Consider the following 11,648-nt stretch of genomic DNA (forward strand, 5'->3'; position numbering starts at 1 on the left):
TACGACTGGCTAAAAAAAAGCTCTTGCAACAATGACTGGAAGTGACTTCTATTTTGTTGAGACAATGCAGAAAACTAGTGTTTTATTTTATTAGTAGGGGCCTCTTGTGCGCTTTATGCTTCCCACCAGTCACAGTAACGACAAAGAATCTCAGTCGAGTATCTTTACTCTGCAGTTAGCGTCTTAACGTTTGGTAGTATTCCCAATGTGATGATATTGTCTAGTTAAGGTTATTTGTAAGCATTGTCCTTCAGCGCCCATGTAGCTCGCCGTGATCGTATAGTGGTTAGTACTCTGCGTTGTGGCCGCAGCAACCTCGGTTCGAATCCGAGTCACGGCATTGCGGAAAAGCAATGACACGGCAATGGGTCAAATTTTTTTCTTAATCATCTGGGGTTTAATTTTACAATTCATTATAAATATAATAGAAAAATTATTTTCCCAGTAGCAGTATATAATTAAACACTTTTTTTTGTCTATGAATGATTTTAGCGGATGTCTTAGTCCCTGTCTTATCAACACTGACTTGCAAAGTATGTTATGATGAATCACAGAGGTTTATATGAGCGTAAGAATCAGGGGCAGAAATCAGCCATCATTCATTGAGATCATAGCTAATCTTATATCTCTGTAATTTCCAGCAATCTCCCAAAATGCCTAAATACAGTGAAACTCTGTCTTGTTGTTCGGAAATCCTGATGGCTTAGTATCCGGTTTATCTGTTTCTGTTTTCCTTGGTTTTTTTAAATTCACTGGATCCCCTTTACATGTCCATTTTAAATTAATTGGGTCCTTGTAGCAGTGCTCCTTTTGAAATCAATGGAGTCCTAACTCTGCTTCCCTACGATTCAATCTGGCCCTTTTTCCTGTGCTTTCTTTAAATTTACCAGTTTATCTGTGTAAATTTACTATAGCATAACATGTTAGAAAATGTAAATTATATGGTGAATTATCCAAAGTACCATTCCATGCAATACCTCAGTCTGCCAATTTGAAAGACATCTCATTATTCCCCGCTGCACTTTCTCTGTCCGTGCCAGTATACTATTCTGGCATGTGTTCTGTGTACTCTACTTTTGTTGACTAATCTCTGTGTGAGACCACACCTCATCTATTGGCTCTCTTCATAATAGTGCAAAAAATGCTGAAATCTATTTATATTAGGTTAATAGGTTGGTATCTTCTGCAGTGGGGTCACACATACTGGCCTCTAAAATGTGTAAACAAAACCAAAACCTTTGAAAATATTAAGCAGGAAATCACTGAAGGCACCCCTTTCAAAATTGTGGGAGGTTTCTTTGTATGAAGCTTTGAAATTCCTACTCAGGGAGGTGAGAATCCTTTTGTGTTAAGAATATCTAATTTACAAGATATACTTTTTCATCTTTAGTGCAATCAAGGGTGATTGAGATCTGACAGGGACTGTTGAGACTGCTAAAAAGATCATCATGATGTTATATGGTTGGGCAGACTCCTCAGTCCATAAAGACCATTTCTACTTTCAAAGTTCAGAAGTTTAAAGATAAATTTATTGTCAGATTACATACATATCACCACATACAATCCTGAGATTCTTTTTCCTGCAAGTATACTTAGCAAATCTATAGAACAGTAACTGTAAGCAGGATCAGTGAACAACAAACTGTACAAATGCAAATATAATTAAATAGCAATAAATTACAAGAGCATGAAATAACAGAGTAGAGAATCCTTAAAGTGAGAAGAGTTTCAGCCAGAAATGTCGGCTGAATTTTTTCCATCGATGCTGCCTGGCCTGCTGAGTTCCTCCAGCATTTTGTGTGTGTTCCATCAGTTATGAGAACACCAGAAATAGAATGAGTGTAATTACAAACAAGAGAAAATCTGCAGATGCTGTAAATCCAAGCAACATTTACTTTTGTCTTCATCTGCTACCCCACCACCTTCCGCATCCAGTACATAAAACTCTGTAACTTCCACCATCTCCAAAGGGATTCCACCACTAAGCACATCTTTCTCTACTCCACCCTCCCCCCTCACTTTCTGCTTTCTGCAGGGATCACTGCATTTGTGCATTCATCCCTCCCCGCTGATCTCCCTCCTGGCACTTATCCTTGCTAGTAGAAGAAGTTCTACGCCTGCTCCTACAGCTCCTCCCTCACTACCATTCACTGCCGTATAACAATCCTTCCAGTTGAGGTGACACGTCACCTGTGAATCTGTTGGTATGACCTATTGTACCTGGAGCTCATGGTGTGGCCTCTTGTATTATCGCTGAAACTCAAAGTAGATTGGGAGACCACTTTGCCGAGCACCTACGCTCTGTCCACCAGAAAAAATGGGATCTCCCGGGACCTTCCTCTGGTGCTCCTCCCTCTTTTTCTTTTTCCATGGCCTTCTTCCTCTCCTGTAGATTCCCCTTCTCCAGCCCTGTATCTCTTTCACCAATCAACTTCCCAGCTCTTTACTTCCCCCTCCCAGTTTCACCTATTACCTTGTGTTTCTTCCTCCCCTTCATCTACATTCTAGCTCTGACTCTTCATCTTTTTTCTCCAATCCTGCTGAACAGTCTCAGCCCGAAACATCAGCTGTACTCTTGCATGGATGCTGCCTGGCCTGCTGAGTTCTGCCAGCATTTTGTGTGTTGCACAAGTAGTTATTTTTATCCCCTTTTGTTTCAAGAGCCTGATGGTTGAGGGGTGATAATTGTTGTTGGTGGTGTGAGTCCTGAGGTACTTGTACCTCCTATCTGATGACAATGGCGAGGAAAGAACTTGGCCTAGGTGATGAGGATCTTTGATGATGGATGCTGTTTTGCTATGGCAACATTTCGTGTTAATATGCTCAGTGATTTGGAGGGTTTTACCTGTGATGTACTAGGCCAAATCCTTTACCTTTTGTAGGACTTTCCGCTCAAAGGCATTGGTGTTCCCATACCAGGCTGTAATGCAGCCAGTCAATACACTTTCCACCACACTTATATAGAAATTTGCCAAGGTTTTTGATGACATGCTGAATCTCCACAGACTCCTGAGGAAGTAGTGGAGCTTCTGCTTTCTTTGGCATTATATTTATATGATGAGTCCAGGAGAGATCTTCTTGAGATAGTGACACCCAGGAATTTAAAGTTACTGACACTCTTCACCTCAGATCCTCCTATGAGTACTGGATCATGGACCTCTGGTGTCCCTATTCTGAATTCTACAATCATTTCCTTGGTCTTATTGATATTGAGTGAGAGGTTGTTCTTATTACACCAAACAGGCAAATTTTCAGTCTCCCTCCTGTATGCTGATTTATCAGCATCTTTGATACAGCCCACAACAGTGGTGTCATCAGCAAACTTGTATATGGTGGTGGAGCTCTACTTAGCCACACAGCCCTAGGTGTAAAGTGAGTAGAGCAGGGGGGTAAGCACACATCCCTGTGGTGCTCCTGTGCTGATAGAGATTGTGGAGGAGAGTTTTGCCAATCCAAACTCACTAGGGTCTGCAAGTGGGGAAATCCAGGATCCAATTGCACAAGGGAGTATTGAAGCAAAATGCAAGGTACAAAATAGATACAATTTATTGTTGGCTGGACTGGAAACTTTAAGGATTGCGTTATATTTTATTGCTGACACATCAGATTAAAAATCTGGCTGAGTGGTGTTGTACTAACAACTTCTCACTCAAATGTCAGGAGGACCAAAGAGATGATTATTGACTTCTTACTTGCTTACTGCTCATTACGCCTCCTGGCGTTTAGGGCAGCAATAAAGGTCCTCCATCTCTGTCTGTCCTTAGCCATGTTCTCTATTATCTCAATGTATGCTTCAGGGAATACGATCACACACAGGTGTAGAAGGATTCTTCATTGTTGTTTTCATAACAGTTTTGTTTGACCAGTCAAGGTTGTTAGCCCTGAGCTGAACTCCAAATCTGGAGGACCCCTTTTAGGCTGGCATCCACCCTTTGACCTTTTTGCCATGGGGGACCCTAATAAGGGTCAAAAAAAGGCCCCGACTCCAACCAGCATAACTCTCCAGGTTATTGAAGCACGCAAACTTCCAAACCACAGCAATGTTGTGGTCCTCTTGGATGATTATTGACCTCAGCAGGAGAAAACCAGAGGTCATGAGCTATTCCTCATAGAGGTGGAGAGAGAGTCAGCAACTGTAAATTCCTCAGTGTTATAATTTCAGAGGATCTGTTGTGGGTCCACCAGGTAAATGTCATTACAAAGAAAGTATGGGCGGTGCCTGCACTTTCTTAGAAGTTTGCAAAGATTTGGCATGTCATCTAAAATGTTGACAAACTTCTCATTCATTCATTTAAAATTTTTTATTGATACATATTCCAATAGAAGTACAAACAACAAAAAAGGAGTGTACACTGTCAAAATCATATATAGTATAATATTGAGATCCTCAATAGCGACAACTCTTAACAATTAAAAAAAAGATCAAAAATTACCATTATTGAGAAAAAGAAAAAACCCACTAAACTAATCTAAAGCAAACAAAAAAAGACTGGGCATTCCATTTGAGGACATAATTACAAAAAAAAAGGTGGGGGGGGGAATCCTTCCAGTCAAATCTGAAAAGTCATGGAGAAGAAGAAAAAAGATTACCTAAAAAAGTGAAAAGACAAACTTCTATAGATGTTTGTTCAGTATTGGTTCCATCATGGCCTGGTATGGAAACACCAATGCCCATGTGTGGAAAATCTACAAAATGTGGATGCCAGATAAAGCCCTCCCCACTATTGACCACCTCTACATGGAGCACTGTTGCAGGAAAGCAGCATCCATCATCAAAGACACCCACCATCCATCTCATGGTCTCATTTTGCTGCTGCCATTAGGAGCAAAGTACATGAGCTTTATGAACCATACCACCAGATTGAGGAACAGTTATTACCCCTCAACCATCAGCTCTTCAACCAGAGAACATAATTTTACGAGCCCAATCACTGAACTGTTCCCACAGCATATGGGCTCACTTTTAAAGCGTCTTCACCTCATGTTGTCGATATTTGTTGGTTATTAATTATTATTTCTCTTTTTGCATTTTTAGTTTGTTCTTCGCACATTGGTTGTTGGGTGCAGTCTTTCACTAATTCCATTGTGTTTCTTGTATTTACTGTAAATGTCCCAAGAAAATGAATCTCAGATGTTTGTCGTGACATATATGCATTTAGAAAATAAATTTACTCTGTATTTTGAACTTTAGTCATAATAATGGTAAATGCCTACTGAGTAAAATGTACACGGGAGTGACAGTACACTTGAGAATAATTTTTTGTCGCTGTGCATATCGCCCATGTAGCTCGCCGTGATCGTATAGTGGTTAGTACTCTGCGTTGTGGCCGCAGCAACCTCGGTTCGAATCCGAGTCACGGCATTGCGGAAAAGCAATGACACGGCATTGGGCATGCTTTTTTGTTTCTCTTGATGTTCCTGCTCTCTTTTAATATTCATATAAATAAAATCTATATATTTATAACCACGTTGTCTGAGTTTTCTTTGTGGAAACACGGAAAGGGAAAAATGCGGCTTACTTTAAAAAAATATTCTGCACTTTAAATTTTGACTTTTTCGACACGTTTGCTGCTTGACTTACTGAGTGTTTCCAACATTTTATATGCAGCTTTTAAAATCCTGCAAGTTCAACTTTTATTACATTTTAAAAAGAATATTATAATATGAAAGACCGTTACCAATTGCTCCACCTTTCGAGTTTTAAACTTTTTGCACGTTAGGTGGCATCTGTGTGCTAAACTTTTACGGTTTCTCGCTACTGTTCCTGCTTGACCTGTTGAGTGCTTCCAGTTTTCTTTATATGCAGCCTTGTAACCAACATATTATGAGTTCAACTTTTTTTTTACATTCTAAAAATAATATAATATGAAAGGCTATCGATTTAAAATGTTAATTCTATTCTGTCGGAATATGGTGCCTAATTCCCCCTTAGGTACTTATAATATTTATTACATTTTAATTATACTGTATGTATATCTCATGTGCTATTATAACATGTGCTGTTTGTGTTGAAATCGCCTGCAGTTGGATTCTCGGCATTTTTGCTATAGCTAGAGCTCTGTCTCACGATATACATATTATTCAGATAGTTTGGTGAGCTCTGAGTTTATTCAAAGCAGACCTGGAAATATTAACTAATGCAAATAATTGACATAATTTAGATCAGATTGTTGGTTGCTTTGTTCAAACAATTTTTGGTGCAGAAGATGCCGCCGGTCCCGGGAGATTAGAAATAGAAATTAAATTCCTATTGTAAATTGTGCTCAAAATGTTTACCGTCGAGCCTAACATCGAATCCGCATTTGAAAGCAAGTATGCGAAATGAAATATATTTAGTGGAAATGAAAGTGGAAAAATACATTTTGTTCCACTATTCAACATAATATTTGAGCGTTAAAAAGGGCGGGTGCTAATACGCTGTTTACCGTGAGGGGTCACTTAGGAGCTTAGCAGAAAGCTCCGCCTCCCTTAATGAACTCCAACGCAGATACGAATTTAGTTGGCTTTTTAGACACAAAGCACCTAAAAAAAAGCATACATCATACATCCACAAAGCATACTTTAAATTTGTGAAAAGTACATATCGGTTCTCTCTTGCTTCTATTGAACTTCTATCTTCAGACATAAAGTAGAGCTGTATTTTTCTCTTGTGGATTAATAGAACATAGAATAGTACAGCACATTACAGGCCCTTCGGCCCACAATGTTGTGCCGACCCTCAAACCCTGCCTCCCATATAACCCCCCCCCACCTTAAATTTCTCCATATACCTGTCTAGAAGTCTCTTAAATTTCACTAGTGTATCTGCCTCCACCACTGACTCAGGCAGTGCATTCCACGCACCAACTACTCTCTGAGTAAAAATCCTTTCTGTAATATCCCCCTTGAACTTCCCACCCCTTACCTTAAAGCCATGTCCTCTTGTATTGAGCAGTGGTGCCCTGGGGAAGAGGCGCTGGCTGTCCACTCTGTCTATTCCTCTTAATATCTTGTACACCTCTATCATGTCTCCTCTCATCCTCCTCCTCTCCAAAGAGTAAAGCCCTAGCTCCCTTAATCTCTGATCATAATCCATACTCTCTAAACTAGACAGCATCCTGGTGAATCTTCTCTGTATCTTTCCAATGCTTCCACATCCTTCCTAGAGTGAGGCGACCAGAACTGGACACAGTACTCTTAAGTGTGGCCTAACCAGAGTTTTATAGAGCTGTATCATTACATCGCGACTCTTAAACTCTGTCCCTTAATTTATGAAAACTAACACCCCATAAGCTTTCTTAACTACACTATCTACCTGTGAGGTAACTTTCAGGGATCTGTGGACATGTACCCCAGATCCCTCTGCTCCTCCATAATACCAAGTATCCTGCCATTTACTTTGTACTCTGCCTTGGAGATTGTCCTTCCAAAGTGTACCATCTCACACTTATCCGGGTTGAACTCCATCTACCACTTCAGCATCCTATCAATGTCTCTCTGCAATCTTCGACAATCCTCTACACTATCTACAACACCACCAACCTTTGTGTCGTCTGCAAACTTGCCAACCTACCCTTCATGAAGAAGGACAACATCACCCTCGGCCACAGGCACCAGAAGGTTTTGCAATGAAAGACCATAGTTTAGGGACCTTTCAGGCACTTCACAAGTGTGTTGCTTCATGAGGAAAAGGTTGATGCATTATGAGAGAATGATGAATTGATGATACAATAAACATAAAGATACTTGTTTAATGTATTTACTGTAGATATTATCAACAAAATACTGTATATACAGAGGTATTTTAAATGTAGAAGGGAGGAACAATATTCTGAAAGATTGATTTTCACAAACCACAAGACATAGGAGCAGAATCAGGCCATTCACCATTCAATCAGCTGATTTATTTTTATTTATTTAAAGATGCAGCGTGGAACAGGCCCTTCCAGTTCTTTGAGCCGCGCCACCAGCAACCTACCTAATTCATCCATGCCTTATCACAGGACAATTTACTATAACCATTTAAACTACTAACTGGTACGTCTTTCAACTGTTGGAAGAAGACCATGATTCCATGGGGAGGATGGACCAACTCTTTGCAGATAACACTGAGGATGAACTCTGAATCCCATTACCCCAAGTAGACATAATGAGGAGAAAGATTAGTTGGATAAACAATGAGACACCAGCTGCAATGAATGCATATACAAAGCCAAAATCAGTGTAGAACATGATAATGGTTATAAATTTATTAGTGCATGATGTACCATCAATAACTCTCCGAGACGTGAGGTGAGATATTGGCTTTTATTGACTGGAAGAAAGAACAAGCAGCAATTGACCACCATGCTACATCCTGGAGACTGAGAGGGCTCAGGCCCCAATCGCCTTTATACCGGGGTCAGTGGGAAGAGCCACAGGAGCAGTCAGCGGGGGGGGGGGGGGGGGGGTGCGTGTCCGGACAGGTATATGTAGTTCACCACAGTGCATCATTTGTTCTTTTGTTGAATTTATATCACACTGTTCCTTATTATATACTTATTGGAATGAATGGGTTCGACAAGGAAGCTGCTGGTAACAAAGATGGAGAGTTGAGAGTATTATAACAGTGAACATTTAATGTCAAGTGTCATAACTTACATTATGTAACTCATATTTTGCCACAATATAGTATATGGATTTCTCAGATAGTGATAAATATGTTAAATTAAATTTAAGTGCTATTGTAGCATATGATTTGTGTCTTTGAATTTTGATGTGTTTTTTTTCCCAGGTGTTGCCGTTGACACCATAAATAGCCTGGGACAGACGCCCCTGTTCATAGCTGCATTGCTGGACCTTGTCAAAGTTGTTGATGTATTACTGATGTTTGGAGCAGATCCTAACCAGTGAGTATCTTGACTAAAAGCCATATGCTTAAAAAGATCCATTTGTGTTTAAATAGTATTACATATCAAAACTTTGGAAGTTTCTATGAAGTGTGAGAAAAGAAGAATGAAAGAAAAAATGCCTAATCTTTTTCAATAAACATTCATTCTGTCTAGTCGGTGTGATGACCGGAGTACACCTGTGCATGCAGCAGCTTTCTCATGCAATCAGTGGATTCTTAGTAAATTACTGGATGCTGGAGGTGATTTGCGTTTGAATGATAAAGATGGAAGATTACCCCAAGTCTGGGCACAGTCAGCCGGGAAGGAAAGGAGTGTTCGGGTATGAAGCAGTGGAGTTTACCTACTTGATTTGCTTTTTATTATTAATAGTTTGAAGTCCATCCCACACTGGAGGCATGACACATTTTCCCAAAAAAGGAGGATGTAATAATTAGACAATGAATTGTGTGTTATGTAAATCCTGCAACAGGTTAAATAGTGACACTGGCAAAGGCATTGTTTTTTTATTTGGAGAGATTAAATTTCAGGGTCGAAACTACTTTCCCTCTTCTGAAAATCATGGACCATTTTGTTCAAGGATGTCCTTAATTAGTGACTGGATAGCCGTAGCACAAATATTTCTTCTCTTGACTCAGAAGTTGGTGCACCTTAAATTATTGTAGAGTCATAACCTCAAAAACTAAGATGTCACTTTAGTGCCAAACTTGGAATTTGATAGTCATAAGTCCCACCTTTTAAATGAGGTATTAAACAAACACTCTATAACTTTACATTAAGGATTAGATTAACCTTATTTGTGACATGTAATTGAAACATACAGTGAAATGTGTGGTTTGCATCAATACCTAACACAGTCTGAGGACATGTCGGGGGCAGCATAAGACGCCCACAACTTACCAACCCTAACCTGTACAAGTTTGGAATGTGGGAGGAAACTAGAATACGGAGGAAACCCACATAGTCATGGGAAAAACTTACAAAACACCTTACAGGACAGCAGCAGGAACTGAACCCTGCTCTTCCGATTGCTGATGCTGTAAAGCCATTATGCTACTGTGCCATACCATAAAGTATTTAAAGCAGAGTATTTAAAGAAGAAGAGGGAGGTTTTGGTGTGCTGGGCATTATTTATCCTTCAACTAGCATCATTTAAATCTTTTCACCTGCTTATTTATCTTATTGCAGTTTATGGCACATTATTTTGAATCAATTGGAACTGTCAACATCATTACAATTGATAGTCCTGGATGGTAGTTTGCCTCCCTGGTGCCAGGGTTCGGGACGTTTCTGATCGCGTCCAAGATATCCTGAAGTGGGAGGGTGAGGAGCCAGAGGTCGTGGTACATGTAGGTACCAATGACATAGGAAAGGGGAAGAGGTCCTGAAACGAGAGTATAGGGAGTTAGGAAGGCAGTTAAGAAGAAGGACCGCAAAGGTAGTAATCTCGGGATTACTGCCTGTGCCACGTGACAGTGAGAGTAGGAATGGAATTAGGTGGAGGATGAATGCGTGGCTGAGGGATTGGAGCAGGGGGCAGGGATTCAAGTTTCTGGATCATTGGGACCTCTTCTGGGGCAGGCGTGACCTGTTCAAGAAGGACGGGTTACACTTGAATCCTGGGGGGACCAATATCCTAGCGGGGAGGTTTGCTAGGGCTACAGGGCAGACTTTAAACTAGTAAGATGAGGGGGTGGGAATCAATTTGAGGAAACTATGGGAGAGGAGGTTCGTTCACCAGTAGAGCAAGTAAATAGACAGTGTGTGAGGGAGGAAAGGCAGGTGATGGAGAAGGGATGCGCTCAGCCCAAAGATGTAGGGGAGAAGAAAGAAAAGGATAATAAATTTGAATGCATTGTTAGGGATGAAAAGAGAGGAAGAGGTGGAGAGTATCTTAAATGTATCTATTTTAATGCTAGGAGCATTGTAAGAAAGGTGGATGAGCTTAAAGTGTGGATTGATACCTGGAATTATGATGTTGTAGCTATTAGTGAAACATGGTTGCAGGAAGGGTGTGATTGGCAACTAAATATTCCTGGATTTAGTTGCTTCAGGTGTGATAGAGTAGGAGGGGCCAGAGGAGGAGGTGTTGCATTGCTTGTCCGAGAAAATCTTATGGTGGTGCTTTGGAAGGATAGATATTAGAGAGCTCCTCCAGGGAGGGTATTTGGGTGGAATTGAGGAATGGGAAAGGTGTAGTAACACTGATAGGAGTGTATTATAGGCTACCTAATGGGGAGCGTGAATTGGAAGAACAAATGTGTAAGGAAATAGCAGATATTTGTAGTAAACACAAGGTGGTGATTGTGGGAGATTTTAATTTTCCACATGTAGACTGGGAAGCTCATTCTGTAAAGGGGCTGGATGGTTTAGAGTTTGTGAAATGTGTGCAGGATAGTTTTTTGCAACAATACATAGAAGTACCGACTAGAGATGGGGCAATGTTGGATCTCCTGTTAGGGAATGCGATTGGTCAGCTGACAGATGTATGTGTTGGGGAGCACAGTGATCACAATAGCATTAGCTTCAATATAATTATGGAGAAGGACAGGACAGGACCTAGAGTTGAGATTTTTGATTGGAGAAAGGCTAACTTTGAGGAGATGCGAAGGGATTTAGAGAGAGTGGATTGGGTCAAGTTGTTTTATGGGAAGGATGTAATAGAGAAATGGAGGTCATTTAAGGGTGAAATTATGAGGGTACAGAATCTTTATGTTCCTGTTAAGTTGAAAGGAAAGGTTAAAGGTTTGAAAGCACCATGGTTTTCAAGGGATATTAGAA

The 11,648-nt window shown here is 40.4% G+C and overlaps 2 non-coding genes across 2 annotated transcripts; both read left to right on the forward strand.

Moving 5' to 3' along the window:
• Window positions 1-268: 268 nt before the first annotated feature.
• Window positions 269-340, forward strand: trnah-gug (transfer RNA histidin (anticodon GUG)). The gene has a single exon. It is a non-coding gene; the product is annotated as a tRNA-His (tRNA).
• A 4,950-nt stretch (window positions 341-5,290) lies between these two features.
• Window positions 5,291-5,362, forward strand: trnah-gug (transfer RNA histidin (anticodon GUG)). The gene has a single exon. It is a non-coding gene; the product is annotated as a tRNA-His (tRNA).
• The last annotated feature ends 6,286 nt before the right edge of the window (window positions 5,363-11,648 follow it).

The sequence above is a fragment of the Hypanus sabinus genome, chromosome 6 (genome assembly GCF_030144855.1).
Source record: "Hypanus sabinus isolate sHypSab1 chromosome 6, sHypSab1.hap1, whole genome shotgun sequence".
NCBI lineage: Eukaryota > Metazoa > Chordata > Chondrichthyes > Myliobatiformes > Dasyatidae > Hypanus > Hypanus sabinus.